This window comes from Juglans regia, chromosome 15 (assembly GCF_001411555.2).
Source record: "Juglans regia cultivar Chandler chromosome 15, Walnut 2.0, whole genome shotgun sequence".
NCBI lineage: Eukaryota > Viridiplantae > Streptophyta > Magnoliopsida > Fagales > Juglandaceae > Juglans > Juglans regia.
In genome coordinates this window covers 4,539,432-4,558,599 of record NC_049915.1, presented here as the reverse complement: position 1 = coordinate 4,558,599, position 19,168 = coordinate 4,539,432, and the positions used below count along the sequence as shown (strand labels likewise).

The window sequence follows — 19,168 nt, the reverse complement described above, 5'->3', positions numbered from 1 at the left end:
ATTCGAACAAAATAGTTGTTGTTCAAACAGTCTTGCAACCTTCCCGCTAGATTTTCCTACCAAATCTCTCTTGTTTAAACAAACGAATTACAGTTTAAACGGTTTTAAACTTTTCTCGGCAAAATAAATTACTTACCCACCCAAATTATTATTCGAACAGATTATACACCACTCGAACAGACATTAATTTCCTATTCAAACAAATTTTTTGTCGTTCGAACGATTTTGACTTTTTGAGACACTATAACAGAATTTGGCTTTTGTGACGGACGAAACCGTCACAAAAAATGAGAAAACCGTCGCAAAACCTTTTTTGTGACTCACCCAAACCGTCACCTAAAAGGTATCACAGAACTTTTTGTGACAGTTTACTGTTCAACCGTCACAAAACTTTTTTTTGTGATGGTTGAAAGTCTTTCGTGAGATGTAACGTTCGAACGTGATAATTTTTTGTGACAGTTAAAAATCATAACAGAAAGTAACATTTACATGTATAAACCGACGTTCGAACGTTAACCCGACTGATTAACATTTGCAAGTAAAAAAATTGACGTTCGTTGTTTTTGCTTCACACAAATGATATTTACGTTCAAACAACAACGTTCGAACGTTAACTCGGATGTTTGAATGTAGCATTCGGATGTTAAAGGAGAAGAGTTCGAACGTAAAATTTTTAGAAGTTCGGATGTTAGTCTGTTGTTGGCATGTATCTATTCTAATCATTCGAACGTTTAGATTGTTTGTGCGTTATATGCCTTGTAGTACTACTGCTACTAAATTGCATGGAGTTTCAAGCTGTGTATATATATGCTTCCCTTTAATTAGTAGCTAGCTAGAGAAATATTTGATCTGTTATGAGAAAATGAAAGGAATTTATTGAAGAAAAATGTTGTAAACCAGACGATCATGAGTACTTTTGAACTTCAAGGAAGTGAAGATCATATGCCCGAGTTCTTAATTATTCTGCATGTTTCTCCATTATCTTCATCGGTTGCACTTGCATCAACTTTAATTTGTGCTGCTCTTCAGCGTTGATTTTATCTTCTTTTTTACCCACACAGACATATTTTAAATGGTTTTAGAAGTCAGTTACTTATATTATAAGCCACCCAAAGTATAACGCCCTAGGTGGTGTGACTGGAAATGACAAAATAACATATATCTTAAGATCATGCATGGCCGCTATCTAGTGGTCGGGATGTGATGCTTGACCATCTCTATGGCATGAATACTTCAAAGTCGAGATATTTGCATGTAGTCCCCCCGTACTAATAAATCTTGTAATAGAAATATATTTACCCATCAAATTAGACGAACCCAAATCTATATCAACCATGCAAACATCTTATGAATTTAGCACTAAAAAAGATTAAGTCATTCAAGAAGTGCCATTTAGCATGAAATGGTGAATAGTTGGAGTAGATTAGGACTATTCATTCGGGTTTCGGCTCGGGAACTGAAGTATACCTAGACTGGAACCCGGGTTTTAAACCCAGGCTGGGTTAATCCAGATTTAAAATTCAGCCCGGATGAACAGTCCAATAGTAGATCTATATACAGCCTCAAACAAGATTCTTGTAAATAGTTTGTACAAGTCTCAATTGTTGGCAATCTCATGTACTTTTGTGTTCAAGAACAAATATTTGTTTAAGTTTCAGTTGCCTTTACAAAAATGGCTTTAATTTATAGCAAAGTTTTGATATAATTGAAAAAGAGATCAAGTTACATTTTTGTAGTTTCCTAATTGTGTGGTTTATGAATACGTCTCGCTAGTCACCATTGATATTGCTTTTAATTGTTTGTCTTTTTTCACGAAAGAGAGATTTATAAGGTTATTGGCTCCACTTTCCAAACTCAAAACTTCAATTGTCATTTAATTTTTTAATTTTTCATTATGTAGAAGAATTTTAATTTCCAGCAACGGTGGAATTTTCTTAGGTAGGAATCGGTGAAGCAAATGGATCAATTATTGCTGGTCCTGCATGGTAATACAGACGGATTTCTTTCATGACTATGACCGCTTAAGATTATGATTATGGCATTATATATAGAAAATTCAGAATACTCAACAGACAGATTTCCTTCATGACTATGACCGATTAAGATTATGGCATTATACATAGAAAATTCAGAATACTCAACAGTCAACAACATATATATATATATATATACACACACACATATATATAATATACATATATTTTATTTTTATATTTTATTTTATTAAATTATCAATCATTTCAAATATAGTTCTGTAAAGTTGTTAACTAATAATTCTAAAATATTACAATGTATTCTAAAATTATATATTACACATTAATCTAAATTCATTATAAATTAATTTAAAAATATTACAAATAGTTCTGAATAAAAGTAAAGATGGAAAATATAACAAATCATTTGCAAAGATCAAATTAATGTTTGGCCAATGTGGATTGTGATGGAGCCTTTCAATCTAATTATAATATATCCACGTCCACCATTATGTATTTGGAAGCTTGTCTTCATCTGTACGTATTTATCCTTGGAATTTCTTGATCTTTATTTATAGATAACATTATAATATAAATTCAAGACTTAATTATGATAGGCAGTCGAATTAGGTATATATTAAAAGAGAGTCAAACATTTGGTCATTCTTCATTCTAGTGGTTTAATTAATACTGCCAACTAGAAGTACGCAGTTGTTTTATTCAGGTGGTTTAGCTGTTTAATTCTTTGGATATGAAAACCTCTAGAGATTTTTATAATCATCGAGAAATTGTAGGTATGTATAGTTATTATACTCTGATGTTTCATTAAAATCAATTTTGACAGCACCAATGCAATTTAAAAAAAAAAAAAAAAGTCATTAGAAGAAATAATGCCTGTTGTGGCAATTTTTTGTTTGTCCGGAATAAAATCGCCGCAATAAGGTAGCAATTATGGCAATTTGTTTGTCGATGCGGCCTCCAAACAGAAACTTTTTGAAAATACCTTTTGCAACGATTTTAACCCAAAGGCGGTGAAAAAAATTGCCGGAAAAGGCCTAAAACATGTTGCGATGGAAACTTTTGCTGGAATTGCATTTTTAATGGAAGAGTCATTCCCAGCAAATTCTTAAGCTTTTGTGACGATATATTCCACTGCAATTGGCAAGAAATGGTGAATAGTTAGAGTATATCCATATACAGCCTCAAACAAGATTCCCGTAAATATTTTGTAAATCAAGTCTCAATTGTTGGCAATCTCATGTACCTTTGTGTTCACGAACAAATACTTGTTTAAGTTTCATTTGCCTTTACAAAAATGCCTTTAATTTATAGCAAATTTGTGATATATATATATATATATATATAATTGAAAAAGAGATCAAGTGACATTTTTGTAGTTTTCCAATTGTGTGGTTTATAAATACGTCTCACTAGTCACCATTAATATTGCTTTTAATTGTTTGTCTTTTTTCACGAAAGAGATATTTGTCTTTTTATAAGATTATTGGCTCCACTTTCCAAACTCAAAACTTCAATTGCCATTTAATTTTGTTTGTCATTATGTAGAAGAACTTTAATTTCCAGCATTAATTTTCTTAGGTAGGAATCGGTGAAGCCAATGGATCAATTGATGGCCCTGCCCGCCGTAATACAGACTTGTTTCTTTCATGACTATGACTGATTAAGATTATGATCATGAGATTATAGAAAATTTAGAATTGGTAGGAATCGGTGAAGCAAATGGATCAATTAATGGAAAAAAAATTTATTACTTTAATATTTTGGACCTCTTTAACAATATATTATTATAATTAAACAAGCCAACGCTTGTTTATGCATTGGAACAAGGTACTCATCTTTCGAACATTTATGTTCCGTTTGAACAAGTTTAAGAAAATCCTAGCCAATTTTAATTTAATTTCCCACAAACTATCTGTTCGAATGCACAAATGTGGTGTTCAAACATGTTCGAACGAAATATGTGTCGTTCGAACAGTCTTGCAACCTTCCTGTCAGATTTTCCCACCAAATCTCTCTTGTTCTAACTAAGTACGCAGTTGTTTTATTAAAGTCTTTTATTCACGTTGTTTAGCTATTTCAAGCATTTGGTCTTTCCTCATTCCAATGGTTTAATTATTCACGTGGTTTAGCTGTTTTATAGGAGAAAGGAAATTGAGTTTATAATTTTAATTGTTGAAAGTTTATGTGGTTTATTCACTGCCATATTGACTACTTTTGTTTCTCTTTTCATTCCAATGATCATATAAGTATACTAATATTGTAACACACCAGAAAGATTTGAAAGAATAATCTCACTTCGAAGGTGAGGACTTCCAAGAAGAAGAAGTAGATAGAAGAAGAAAAAGAAGAAGAAGAAGAAATTGAACTTTTGATTCAGATTTTACCTGTCGTAGAGCATTCCTAATGGCTACTTATATCCTATCATTCAAAATACAATACCAAAATCCACTTTTTCTTTTTTACATACCGATTTCTACAATAAGTCATACATAAGCTTATCTATTTTTTCTCTATATCATTTAAATATTTTTTTTTTAATATTTTTTATTCATTTCAAATATTTCTTTTAACTACCAATATAATGAATTTGCAAAGGAGAGAGAAAATAAATAAAAATATTTTAGAGTCATGAACAATATTCTCTACATCTACTGGATCACTATAGCAAAATATAAAATAAAGATCAAAATACAAAATCTATTAGAATAGTCTTTTTGATAAACTTTTTTAATATTTTACATACAAATATATTTTAAATGAGTTATTGTGAATGCTCTTACAACTACAAATACTGACACTCTTTTGGACTTCTACTAACTAATGGGCCAGAGGTCAACTTAACCAGACAAGGAAATAGTACAGTTCAAACAACTCTAATAAATAGTAAAGGAGCCTAGGCCTGACTTGAGAATAACATTCAAATAAAAAGAAATGCCCATAGGCCCACACACAACTAAACCTTGATTGCTTAAATAACCGATCCGGTCATGTTCTTGAAGTGCAGTACGCCGGCCCTCTATTGATCAGTTGACTGATGAGTTGATAATTTACGCCACGCCCTCTTTAAAGGGTACCTCGCAAACAACGTTACAAGTGGAAGAAAAAATGCAACAGCGACGAGTAGTTCGTTTAGACAAGCAGCACCGCGAAGGTTTAAGGAGGCAGTTGAAATACCGTATGTAGCGGAAAATGAGACTAAGCCAATCCATATCTCCACAAAAAAGGGGAATCCGTATACAAGATACATAATGACATAGATGGACGAAGCAAATGCTAGCGTATTAAAGAAAAAGAAAACTTTGCAATTATGTGGGTAAGAACCCAAAATTGCGGTGCCAGCTTCCTGATTTACCCCATGGTCGTTCTTGTTGTCTTGCCAAACCCCACCGGGAGGGTTGAGTCCAGCTTGGAAGGTAGCTGCAGCAATCAGTGCCATCACTACTAGAAGTGCACTTCGTACATCACTGGCGGAATCTCGTTCTGGCTTATATTGGAAGTATGAAACCCAATCATCTCTGAACGTTTGATCAGGCTGGATAGGCCGCATCATGGGCTGGGCATCCATTTCTAACGAGGAAACAGCTGGTTGGTTGGGTTGGGTTGACATCTGTAGTACTAGGCATGTAGCAAATACCAAGCTTACAAGGCGCGCAACATTTAAATAGAGACCTCGCCTCGTTGTTCTTAGAGATAAGATAAATTAGAATAATAGTTAAAAATTAAATAAAATATTATTAAAATATAATTTTTTAATATAATTTTTATTTTGAGATTTGAAAAAATTAAATTGTTTATTTTATTTTATGTAATAATTTAAAAAAATTGTAATGATTAGATGAAATGAGATAAAATGAAAAATTTTGTGAAAATGAACTAGACCCTAGCCTACCTTAGGTGTTGCATAATTTGGTTAAATTAATGGCTGCAAAAAGTTGATTATCTAATGAGATTTGCTACTCATCATCTCCACATATTATACACTATATTTTATTTTATTTTATTATTCTTAAACTAATTGAATTATTCTATTCATCATCCACATACCACACACTTGGTAAAAAAAAAAAAATGATGCGTAGTGTGTGAGAATAATAAATAGAAATTTTCATCGAACATATATATTATTATTCATTAGTCAAGCGAAAATATGTCTTATATCCTGCATGTTAAAGTTTTGGGAATTATTAAGAAAAATAATATTTGTAATTTTTGAATGTGTAAACGCTGCACAACCCTTTTAAAAAAATAAGTAAATATGTAACTTACAAATATATATATTTTTAATAATAGATCACATTTTTTTTTAAAGAATTGAAAATCACTTGCACACTCCTCCACGACGACTATATCTAATATTACTATTTAATTAATATTTGATTCTCGCGTCATCTTGTTGATCATTGTCAAAATCCATTACGGACCTTGTTAGCTATGGTGCCTTTATTCATATTCTCAAAATACCTATATATACAGCTGTGGCAACCTCTGGATCTGGAGGACCTGTCTCTATACATGTCTTCCAAGCCAACACTTACAATTATGAGAAACTCATGAGAAGGGTTCGATGCATACGGGTCACACACTTATTCCTCACGAAGTATCGAATATTACAATTTACAAACTTAGGAATACATATACGAATATAGAAGTGTTGTAGTCACAAAAAAATTTCATAAAAATAAATTTACAAATTAATGTAGTAGCTTCATATAATATATTAAATCTACTTTATAATAAAGATAGTTTTAAAATTTAACGTACTACATCAAATCATATAAATTTGTGAATAATTTATTTTATGAAATTTTATATAGTTAAAACATTTTTCATATATATATATGACAAGTCCTAGGTCTTTAATTAATATTTCGTTGGTTCATTTTTCAATTTACTAGACGCGAGGGCTTTGATCAATTCAAAGATCATGGTAAAAACCCTTAATATGCATTTTACATGATGCGATGTCTGACAACTTGGCAATTAAAGCATTTTTCATATATCATGGGTCATTATCTAATTGTAAATAGTAATTTTTATTATTTTTTTGTCAAGTCTTTTAAATCCTCTTTTACTAAAAATTTATTAAAATTCTTGATCATTTTATGTATAGTTCTATTATAAAATTTAATGAAAGATCATGTTTTATCAAAAAAAATTTAATATTAAATTAATAATATTTTATTATTATATATAGAGTAAATAGATAATCTAATATGAATGTAGACTAATGCTCATATTTTGCTAAAGTTTAGATTTTTTTAAAATTTAATTTTTGTCTTTCTTTAATCTTATATTTTTTGTTTTCAGACAAATAAGTTACTTAATTTTTCACTTTTTTTTATTTAAATCATTATGTTAGATGTATTCTGAGACTAACGCTTCCGAAGTCGTTCCTATTATATATATATATATATATTATTTATATAATATATGAAAAGTCCTAGGTCTTTAATTAATTTTTCGTTGGTTATTTTTTAATATACTATACGCGAGGTCTTTGATCAATTCAAAGAACAAACTAAAAACCCTTTAATTATGCATTGTACAAGACGATATGATGTCTGACAATTTGGCACCCGACATCGAAACATGACTAATTTAATGCAAGAATTTTGTTATTCATCATTGATGTCACATTTATTTTTATTTATTTTAGAGATCATAGGATGCGCCCCTCACTAGATCAGATTGCATGCTTAGATTCATGACCTGGTCCTAAACGAGAAGATCATCATGCGTACGTAGATATTATATAATATATTACCAATCAAGTTTACATGTATTGAAAATGATCAGTACATAGAAATCAAGTTTGTTTTCTCAGTTACATAGATATTGGGGCAATGTTTTATTTAATTTAATTATTTGTATTATTAATTTATTATGAAAATTTTTTCTGACCGATAATAATTGAGAAATAATATTTTCAGTCATAAGATATGCAAGCGCACGTTACACACTTATTTTGAAAAAAATAAGTAAATATCGAAATCACAAAAATTTAATTTTGAATAGTCGATTTCACTCTTTTTTAAAAGGAGTACGCAACAATTAAACAATCTATAACTGTATCTAGCAATTCAATCCAATAAAATCCGATTTTCTTAACTTTTTCAAAGATATATAATAAGCAAGTTTACAAGAAGTATTGAAAACGATTGTTTTTTTTTTTTTTTTGATAATAAAGGATCACATTCTATTTATAAAAAAAGACATACAACTTTGACTTAAAAAATCAGTTACAAACGTTAATAGCACCTCAGCACACTTTCGTGGCTGACATGGTCTAGCCCAGACGACAGAACTCTAAAGACCGAAGTCTAAGAGATTCGTCGTACACATCTCTGTCCCCGACAGAGTAAACAAACCCCATACCCCGACTACGCGAGGTAGGGTACACCAATCCCATACACCGCCAAAGCGGAGATGGGGACATACCACCAGTTCGGACCACGGTCCGCGGGGACTAAATTTTTTATTTTTTATTTTTTTTTATAAAAACAGAACACAAGAAAATACATTGGAACACAACTAAAACCAACAGCAGAAAAAGAGCTCCGAACGGCTGCGGAGGCGCGTGCAGAACACGCGCCACTCCGGATGGCATCGCCTTCGGTAGACTTGAAGATCGGCTGCTGGGCAACACCATGGAGAGGCGCGTGCTGATCTATTGCCGCCGGAAAGACCAGATCCGGTGTTCCCCCTTATTTAGCCTACAAAACAAAAAAAATACAAAAACGGAGCGCTGTGGGCAGAGAGCGGACGGAGGAGGGAGAGGTGGGGAGAGGGGGAAGGAGCCAAAGCTCCCACCCCCTCGAGAGAGACGGGTTCGAGGCGCTAAGGGAGGCGGGCGGGTTCGGGAGAGACGAGAGAAGTTCGGGGAGACTGAAAACGATTGTTTTCTTGAGAGCTAGTTAAGTCGTTTTCTTGGTTAGAGAGTTGAGGCTCAAAATAAATCATACAGTCGTACCCTGTACTACTGCTACGTACTAAATTGCATGGAGTTTCAAGCTGTGTATAAATATGCTTAATTCCCTTTAATTAGTAGCTAGAGAAATATTTGATCTGTTATGAGAAAATGCAAGGAAATTATTGAAGAAAAATGTTGAAGATCGTGAGTACTTTTGAACTTCAATTCAGAGGATGTGAAGATATACACGAGTTCTTTTCAGCGCCGTTGATTTTTTTTTTTTTTTTTACAACACAGACATATTTTAAATGGTTTTATAAGTCAGTTACATATATTATAAGCTACCCAAAATATAATGCGCTGACTGAAAATAACAAAATAACATGTATCATAAGATCATGGCTTATCTAGTAGTCGGGATGCGATGCTTGACAGTGATCTCTATTGCATGAATACTAATTCAAAGTACGTCTTATTTTAGCACTGAAAAGGGTTGAGTCATTCAACTTTGTAAGCAAACTAAGACCTCGTTTGTTTTCAGAGATGATAATTAGGCCTATAAGTTCGCCTCTTCAAAGACATTATCGCTTGGGTATTTTATTTTGTTTTTTATTTTTTTATTCTTTTTAATGGTTAAAGAAGTAATTATTAGTGAAATGACTGTATTTTTTTTTATTTTTAAAAATATTTAAAGATGTTTAAAAAATATTTAAAATAAAAATAAAAAAATAAAAAAGTATAATTTGCGCTAGTTGTAAGTTTGAGGTGGCAAACTCACAGGACTGAGTAGCATGCCTGAGTAGGAATACCCTTACATCATCCAAACTGATCTGTTTGTTCGATTATTTTTCTCCCTTTTGTTAAGTATATAATATGCCATTCTTACTCCAGTTTCTTTACGTGACGAGCCCACATCCTTCTCCTAACTAGTCGAACATTCTAATTTTATTAACAATAAAATATAAATAATTAAATCTATCATTTCACGTCTAACTTAAACTTTTAAAATTTTGGCGTCATTACTTGTAGTGAATTCTATAATTTTTTTCTCTATGACAGAATAGAATTCCTTACCAAGATTACCAAGAAACTAATAGGAAATAAAATAGTAAAAGAAGAATATAAAAAACACAAGAGAATCATGTGGTTCGATTTTAATGATCTACATCCACGACAGGAACGGTCTAGAATCTTTCATTCACGGTCAGAATTGTACAACTTTGTGAGATTACAAGAACACTCTTCTTGCTCTCTTAGATTCTTGAAGAATCTTCCCTTCAGACATATACTCTCTCTAATCTCTCATGTACTCTCTTACGCATTACAAAGATGATCTCAAAATTACATAGCCTCATATTTATACATATGTATAGAATACACAAAATAGCCCTGCAGCCCTCCACCTCAAAGTAATTTGATTTACCCGAGTCTTGATTCTTGGCTGCAAGCTTTAGTTCGTTTTGACATGTGTAAGGATCTAATTGGTTGACATCTTATTTAACAAATCTCTACCTTGGCAAGCAATTAGTCCTTGCAAGCTGTCTTCTTCCTCCTAACTGCTCCTGCAGGTTCCCCCTAGAGGGTACTTAACAATTTCCCATGTTAATCAAGTTCAAGCGCCTGAAGTTGATTGTTCGTAATGACTTTGTCATCATGTCTGAACGGTTGTCTTCTGTTGGGAATCTTTTCCAACCCAATCTCTCCAGTTGATATAATATCCCTTACAAAATGTAATCTAATATTTATATGCTTTGATCTCTCATGGTATACCTGATTTTTGGCAAGGTGAATAGTACTTTGATTATTACAGTGAACTGTGACATCTCCTTTATACATGCCTAACTTGTGAGACATACCTTTTAACCATATAGCCTCCTTTGTTGCCTCAGTCATTGCAATGTACTCTACTTTAGGTGTTGATAGGGCCACTACTGGTTGCAAGTTTGCCTTCCAACTGGCAGTACCTCCAAAAATAGTAAAACAAAACCAGTCAAGGACTTTCTTGTGTCTAGATTTCCAACATAATCTAAGTCAACAAAGCCTTGGAGATCAAATCCTAGTAGTGAATTTTCACCAAACTTTAATCCTAAACTTCTTGTCCCATAGAGGTATTGAAAAATGCATTTGATAGCATGCCAATGTCACTTACCTGGATTGCTCATAAACCTGCTAACTATGCTAACAACATAAGTCAGGTCTAGCCTAGAACATACCATAGCATACATGATGCTTCCCACCATGCTAGCATATGGAATTTTATCCATAAATTCCCTCTCTTCATCAGTTTCTAGTGCTTGAGAAACTAGCAGTTTAGAATGTTGCCCAATAGGTGTACTAACAATCTTTATTTGATCCATACCAAATTTGTTATAATTGGGAAATGTATGACTTTTGAGATAGATAGAGAAGCTTTTTATTCCTTTCCCTTACTATCTCCATTCCCAAAATTCTTTTAGCACGACCTAGTTCTTTCATTTCAAATTCTAATTTTAATATGCCTTTGACTAGATCAATCTGAATTTTATCCTTAAAAGCAATTAGCATATCATCTACATAAAGCAGTAGACAAATTGGATTTTCTTCAATTTGCTTGTAATATACACAGCTATTATAATTGCTTCTATTGAAACCAATGTTAATCATATGGGAGTCAAACTTTTTATACCACTGTTTAGGGGACTGTTTAAGTGCATACAGTGATTTTTTCAGTAAACATACTTGACTCTTAGTTGTTTCTGCTGTGAAGCTTTCGGGTGGTCACATGTATATAACTTCTTCAAGTTCTCCATGCAAAAAAAACTGTCTTCACATCTAGTTGTTCTAAATGCATATCTTGGTGAGCAACAAAAGAAATTAACAGTCTTATTGAACTGTGCTTAACCACAGGAGAAAAGATTTCAATATAATCCACCCCCTCTCTCTCTCTATGTAAACCCATTTGCTACCAACCTAGCCTTGTACCTAGGTAACTCAACGCCTGGTATGCCTTCTTTCTTTTTACAGATCCATTTGGATCCAATAAGTTTCTATTTTTCTGGTTTTGGAACCATTTCCCACGTTTAGTTTTGTTTAAAGATTTCATTTCTTCTTGCATTGCAAGCATCCATTTCTCAGCCTCTTTACTAGTAGCCATGGCCTCTTTAAAAGACCTTGGCTCCAACTCAATTATTTCCCCAGCAACAGTTAGAGAAAAAGTTGTTAGTTCATCTTGCCCATACCTCTGAGGTAGTCAGATAACTCTTTTTTCTCTGTCTCTTACTAGATTGTAAGAGTTTTCTCCACCTTGAGTTTTATGCTCTGTGCTTTTACGCATTTTTATTTATTGATTATCCTGATGACATGGTGAGTCTATTGATTTTTCCACCTCAAGTTGCATATGAGTAATGGTAGGTTGATGTCCTAGATTTTCTGGTTTAGATTTCTGTCAAGCCATTTGCCCCTCATTGAAGGTCACATCTCTACTAACCTTTAACACCATTTGGGTATCCCACAAAAATGCACTTAAGTGCTCTAGGTTCTAACTTGTCAGATTTAGTATGTGCATAAGCCACACATCCAAAAACTCTTAGATGGTCATACATAGATGGTTTTCCAGACTATATCTCTTGTGGTGTTTTAAAGTTTAAAGCTGAGGAGGGACATCTATTATCAAGGGAACTGCTGTGGTGGCAGCCTCAGCCTAAAAGAATTTTGGTAATCCTGAGGTTGACAGTATACACCTCACTCTCTCCATAATGGTTCGGTTCATTCTCTCAGCTAAACCATTTTGTTGAGGGGTTTCCCTTACTGTTTTATGCCTAGCTATGCCCTCATTTTGATAGAAAATACTAAAATCATTGGATAGATATTCTAGGCCATTATCTGTCCTTAACCTCTTAATTTTCCTGCCAACCTAATTTTAACTAGAGCTTTCCATTCTTTGAACTTGGAAAAAGTATCACTTTTATTTTTTAGAACATATAACCATACATTTCTTGAGTAGTCATCAATAATGCATAAAAAATACATTACCCCACCATGTGAGTTGACCATTGCTAGCCCCCAGAGATTTGAGTGAATGTAATCCAAGATCTGCTTGGTTTGATTTATCACTAGTTTGAAGCTGACTCTTGTGGCCTTTCCAAAAATGCAATCCTCATAGTAAGGTAGTTCTCCCAACCTTTCTTCCTCGGGTAGACCTTGTTTTTGTAGTTCTTGAAGACCCTTCTGACTAATGTGTCCCAGTCTCAAGTGCCATAGTCTAACCTTGTCTTCCTTTCTATTTTGCACAGGTGATGCCTCACCAATGACAATCTTGCCTACCAGCGTGTACAGCCCCATTTTTATGATCCCCTTCATTACTATCAGAGAACCCTTGGCAACTCTCAGTGTTCCAGATTTTGACTTAAAAATATTGCCAGATTTTTCAAGCATTCCCAGATAAATCAGATTTCTCTTCAATTCAGGTATGTATCTTACTTCTTGTAGTAACCTTTCCATACCATCAAACATTTTTAGCTTAACTGACCTAATTTCGAGAATCTTACATGTTTTATTGTTACCAAGAATTGCATGTCCTCCATCCAACTCTGTGAATGTTTCAACCTATGATCTAGAAGGGCACATGTGAAATGAACATCCTGAATCAAGGATCCATTCCTTTCCTAAGTCAACTTTTGAAAAATTCAAGACCTCAGCATTGTCATACCCATCCAATACCATTGCTACATTCCCATCTTTCTTAGACTTATTTCTCACATTCTGTTTTCTGTCAAGACAATCCCTCTTGAAATAATGTCCTTCTTTATGGCATATGAAGCATTTTAATTTATTCCCTTTTGATTGTGATCTTTCCTTTATGGTTCTGTTTTTCTAGTCTACCCCTAACTATCAAGTCTTCTCCAGTTTCAGTTTTGATATTTGCTTTATTGTGTAGTTCCCTCGAGTGCAATACAGATTGAACCTCTTCTAATGACAAACTGTCTCTACCACACATCATGGTTTCTTTAAGATTTGCATAAGAATCTAAAGAACTTAACAGCAGGATAGCCTGGTCCTCATAATCAATTTTTATGTCAATGTTTGCAAGGTCCAAGATGATCTTGTTAAATTTATCAAGATGTCCTTCCATAGACGTACCTGGAGTCATTTTGAAAGTATAGAGCTTGGTCTTCTTGTGGAGTCAATTTGGCAAATATTTGGTCATGTATAGGCTTTCTAATTTTAGCCAAACTTCTATTGCAGTGTCTTCTTTGGCAACTTCCCTCAAGACTTTGTCTCCAAGGGACAAGATGATGGTGCTATGAGTCTTCTACAAGACCTGTAATTTCTCTTTGTCTGATAAAGAACTCAAGTTCTTTTCACCAAGAAATGCATCTTGAAAGCCCTGTTGAACCAGTAATGCTTTCATCTTAATCCTCCACAGACCAAAGTCATTCTTTCCTGTGAATTTCTCAACATCAAACTTGACTATCTCTATCGAACCTGGCTCTTGATGCCACTTGTAGTGAATTCTGTACGTAATTCTTTCTCTATGACAGAATAGAATTCCTTGCTAAGATTGCCAAGAAACTTGTAGGAAATAAAATAGTAAAAGAAGAATATAAAAAACACAAGAGAATTACATGGTTCGATCCTAATGATCTACATCCACGGTAGGAATAGTCTAGAGTCTTTTTCATTCATGATTAGAATTGTACAGTTTTGTGAGATTACAAGAACACTCTTCTTACTCTCTCAAATTCTTGAAGAATCTTCCCTTCAGAAATATACTCTCTCTAATCTCTCTTGTACTCTCTCACGTATTACAAAGATGATCTCAAAATTACATAGCCTCATATTTATACATATGTATAGAATACACAAAATGATCTTGCAGCCCTCCACCTCAAAGTAATCTAATTTACCCGAGTCTTGATTCTTGGCTGCAAGCTTTAGTTCATTTTGACATGTGTAAGGATCTATTTGGCAAGAAATGGTGAACAGTTAAGAGTACTAGATCATCTATATACAGCCTCAAACAAGATTCTTGTAAATAGTTTGTAGAAGTCTCAATTGTTGGCAATCTCGTCAATGTCAATATCATATTGACCTGCTCCTTAATTGTTTGCTTGTATGGAAAAATATTCGACTTTCATTGATCAAACACCCCCGTCCTTCTTTTAAAACGAATTGTATTTTAATTTCATCCCTCTTAAATTTTTATTTTTTCAAATATTTTTAATTTTAAAATATTTATCAATAAAAAATATTTTTTTTTCATGTGTCATCTTAGTATATTTTTTATAGATACTTGTTTTCTATTAAATAAGATGGACGAGATTGGTAAAAGAAGAGGCAAATTTCAAGTTTGTCATAACACGGTGCATGTAGAGTTATATATAGACCAAATTTCAGTTTTAGATTTCTAACAAAGTATTAGAACTCTCGACTAACGCCAAACTCGATCCGTCCCGTGGAGTATTTCTATTAATTAGTTAATCAAAGCCTTTGTCAATCATGCCACACACCTCCACCAGCCAAGCCATGCATGCACGTACTTGCATGCTCACCCACACGTTGATCCTGATCTTCTATAATCACAAGTTGATCGAGTAACTTGAAACACTAGAGCTAGGCGTGCTGCACTCAACAATGACATTCTTAAAACCGCGTGTATCTAGTGCTCGTTTGCTTAGATCTATAAATTCAAAGTTTTAATTGCACTCGACGACGTCCGGTCGTCTCATCAATGGGATACGAAAATACTAGTACCTGAACATTCCAACATAACATTTAGACAAACCAGAACAGTTTATCCATGTATGTTATAATTAATCAATATCATATGTATCGTGATCAAACTAACTTCCATATATAGACCAGTTTCAACTACCATGCGAGGATGAAAAATAAATATATACCAGCCAAAACAAAGAAATCAAACACAAACAAATGGTATGGAGTGGAATACGAGTTTTCTACAAAAGTTATAAACCAATACTTTTTAACCATTGTGGGGATCCACTTCATTGGTACTGAATTAAGTGTGTCAAAAACCAAGCTTCCAAAAAAAAAAAAAATGGTGGAGTATACAAAGTATTTTGAGCAAGATAGAACAAGGGCATTGGGTGTACCAATTTACAAGTTGGCCCCAAATTTTCACCCATTCTAATTGGAACCAAATGGATTTGATGTCTATGATGATAAAAGGGGAGGGTGCATGGGCCTCTTGATCAGTGACTAAACTTACTGGTGATGTGCATTGTAACAAAGAGAATGACAGAACATGAGAAAAAGAAACTACACTATGCCATATGCATTTAAAGAACTACTATAGCCATGTTTGGAAAACAATCAAAACCCACCAATAATGCTAGACAGGAGGGTGCATACTTCTTGGCCTGCTGCTCATGCAACCTTCTTCTGTACTCAGATGGTTCCTGCATGATAGGCCCACAAAAGTACCAATTCTTCATTAGCAAGACTTCAAATTTCAGAGAAATTCTAGAATTTGAGATAGGTGGAATTTCAACAACCTGGATGAAGACCTGGTAGCCATCAGTTTGTGCTGGATCGGCAGGGTTGGGTTTCCCCAGCAAATCCTGAATGCCCACTAGAATTTGCTTTATAGTAATGGCAGGTCTCCACCCCCTGAAAACAACATTAAGAGGTCAAATAGCTGCAAGTTTTCCTCATCGATTATGTTAATAAAGGTCACAATCTGTGAATCCATATAAATGCAATGTTTGATTACTTATACTGTCCTCATTGAGAATTGACAAACAAACGGTTCCAGAGGGGTAGACATTTGGACGGAAGAAACTCTGTGGAAACTTGCAGTTTGGGCGGTTTACTTGGATAGTCCTCACTGAAAAATAATTGTATGTGGAAAATAGCCACCCTCCCAATCAGTCTGCAACATTTATTTTTGGGTAAGTCAGTTTAATTGAAGAAAATCCAAAGTACGATGTTGCGGGGAAAACCCTGTATACTTGTATAAAAAAAAGAGACACAAGAAATCCAGTGCCGGAGAAAGCCACCACCCATTACAACTAGAGTAGCACCATTAACACAACTAGCAACAGAATGCACCGAAAGTGACAGTCTATAACATTAAGAAGATAGATGCATTGCCAATAATTGAGACATTGAACCAATGTAATTAAACCAAAAAAGTTATATCAGCTTATACTTCCACAAACCTCATCTCCTAGCTAGATCCCTATAAGCTAAAAGAAAATTTTTTTGATTTGATCTGGCTTATATAAAAGCAATTCAGATTATTACCATTACATGCCTTCACATTCAATGGATAAAACAATGTATCATGGTAAATGTTTGTCTTGCATCCCAAGTATCTGTGGGAAAAGCCCTAAAATATCTTTTAGTTGTGTACTACATAATCTCTACAGCTCAATTATACTGTTGAGAACCATGATGATGTCCAGATTGTCTTTTGACACATCTTCTTAATCTCCATTATAGTGGATCAACAAGCCTTCATTGAAATACTTGGCCCTGCCATGCAATTCCACTTCGCAAAAAAATCTTTTCCCAAGGCATTTATTTTCTCACAGTAGAGACCATATATCGTGTCATCCATCACTACCTCAATCCATGTCCACTTCTTCTGCAAGCTAGATTAACCAAAACATATAACTCCCTTGTCCTTGTTATGTGTAATTGGTAGTCTTTTCCCCAAAAAGTCAGTGCAGTAACCCACTCTTTTGTAATCATGCCGAATCATCCTAGAATGTAAATTCAAAACTAAGAATTAAAATGTAGTAAAAACTCAGAGAGTAAGTCAACAGTCAAAAAACAATGAATGAAAGGGGATATTATATCATTGTTAATATAATCATCCTAGAAATGAGGGATTTCACAGCCCACTCTGTATAATTTGCTGTAAAAGGACTATCTGCCAGACTCGCAAATTTCCCAAACACAATGGTACAAGCTGTAACATAGGCTCAATGGAGAACATATGAATGATTCAAGGAGGGCAGCCTGACTGCCAATAAGCTTTGACCCAAACGGTAGTTCCAGAGGTCAATTACATCAAAACTAGCCATAAAAAAGGGCATTCCTAATAGCTTTTTCTTAACAATAAATTGTTAAAACGATTGTGCATATTTTCAGATCCAGTTCTGTAAACCCGTTTCTCCAATATTTATGTGACAGTAATAAGCAATACAAAGAACATGTCATGGTTAAATATAAGCATGACATGAAGGGATCAGAGTGTAGTTAAGCAACTAAAACTAACTTTACTACAAGGAAATGAGCCCCAGAAATGATCATCACCACGGTTGATTTAGATGTAGAAACACAAACTATTATATTTAACTGTAAGACAAAAGATTATGCCAGTTTTAACAAAGAAAAGCAATCCAATCAAAGCACTCATATACCGGAAAACAGGCAAGGTAGGGCAAAATTGCAGTTGTTGTCATTGTGTCTTCAAACACTACACCAAGAGCAACAGCGAACCATCAAAGAAAGTGTTGGTGTCAAAACTAACCCCCAACAGCAGAAGAAACCGAGATATTACTGAAACAACAATTTTCAAAACTTTTTGGCGGTTAGTTCAAGCAAAAAGATATTCAGAGAGAAAGCCTACTCCCTTGGAGACATGGCTGAGAAACTGTGCAATTACAACATAAAATGGTCACTATAACCCCGAAGAAAGACTCGATACAATTCCAACTAAGATAAGTTTAACATATTATATACATATATAACTTAACCAAGGGAGAAATAAATTACACATAACATGACTGCATTACAAGTACCATTGCAAAAACAGGTCCCATTCTTTATACTAAAGAAAACGAATACCAGCAAGAATTTAAAAAAGAACAAGAATCAGTAAGATCATGCATAACAAATACAAAACACACAAGACAAAGTAGGGAGAAAAGATTCTAAAAAAATCCCAACTTTCTATATCACAGACCCTATAAATTTTTCCGGTAAAGCCCAACAAAAGAAAACGAACTCACCCCAGCCTTGCCAGGGAAGATGCACTGCCAGACCATCATATTCACGGACCCTTGTCAAAAAAAAAAAATTCACGGACCCATCTCTGGACCGGTCTCAGGCTACAGGCCCACAAAACCGTAAAAAATAAATACATAAACGAATAAGCAGTGAGCTAGAACATCAATGGATGATTAAGAAGAAAGAAGCAGAGAAAGAAAGGGTTGAGAACGGACATGGGAGTGATTCGTGCGCCAGGATTTTCGCTCCGAGTGGCACTACAGCCACCGATGGAATGTCCCGAGAAAATGTCCCGAAAAGTGTT

The 19,168-nt window shown here is 34.0% G+C and overlaps 1 long non-coding RNA gene across 3 annotated transcripts; it reads right to left on the bottom strand.

Moving 5' to 3' along the window:
• Positions 1-15,343: 15,343 nt before the first annotated feature.
• On the bottom strand, positions 15,344-19,144 carry LOC108990378. 3 transcript variants are annotated; one of them, XR_004798482.1, is made up of 7 exons: positions 19,080-19,144; positions 18,867-18,965; positions 18,276-18,331; positions 16,619-16,777; positions 16,401-16,515; positions 16,230-16,304; positions 15,344-15,636 (listed from the first exon to the last, which is right to left on the bottom strand). It is a non-coding gene; the product is annotated as an uncharacterized LOC108990378 (long non-coding RNA). The 3 variants fall into 3 exon arrangements; XR_004798481.1 differs by lacking the exon at positions 15,344-15,636 and having other exon boundaries at positions 15,940-16,304; XR_001995969.2 differs by lacking the exons at positions 15,344-15,636; positions 18,276-18,331 and having other exon boundaries at positions 15,940-16,304.
• Between the last annotated feature and the right edge of the window lie 24 nt (positions 19,145-19,168).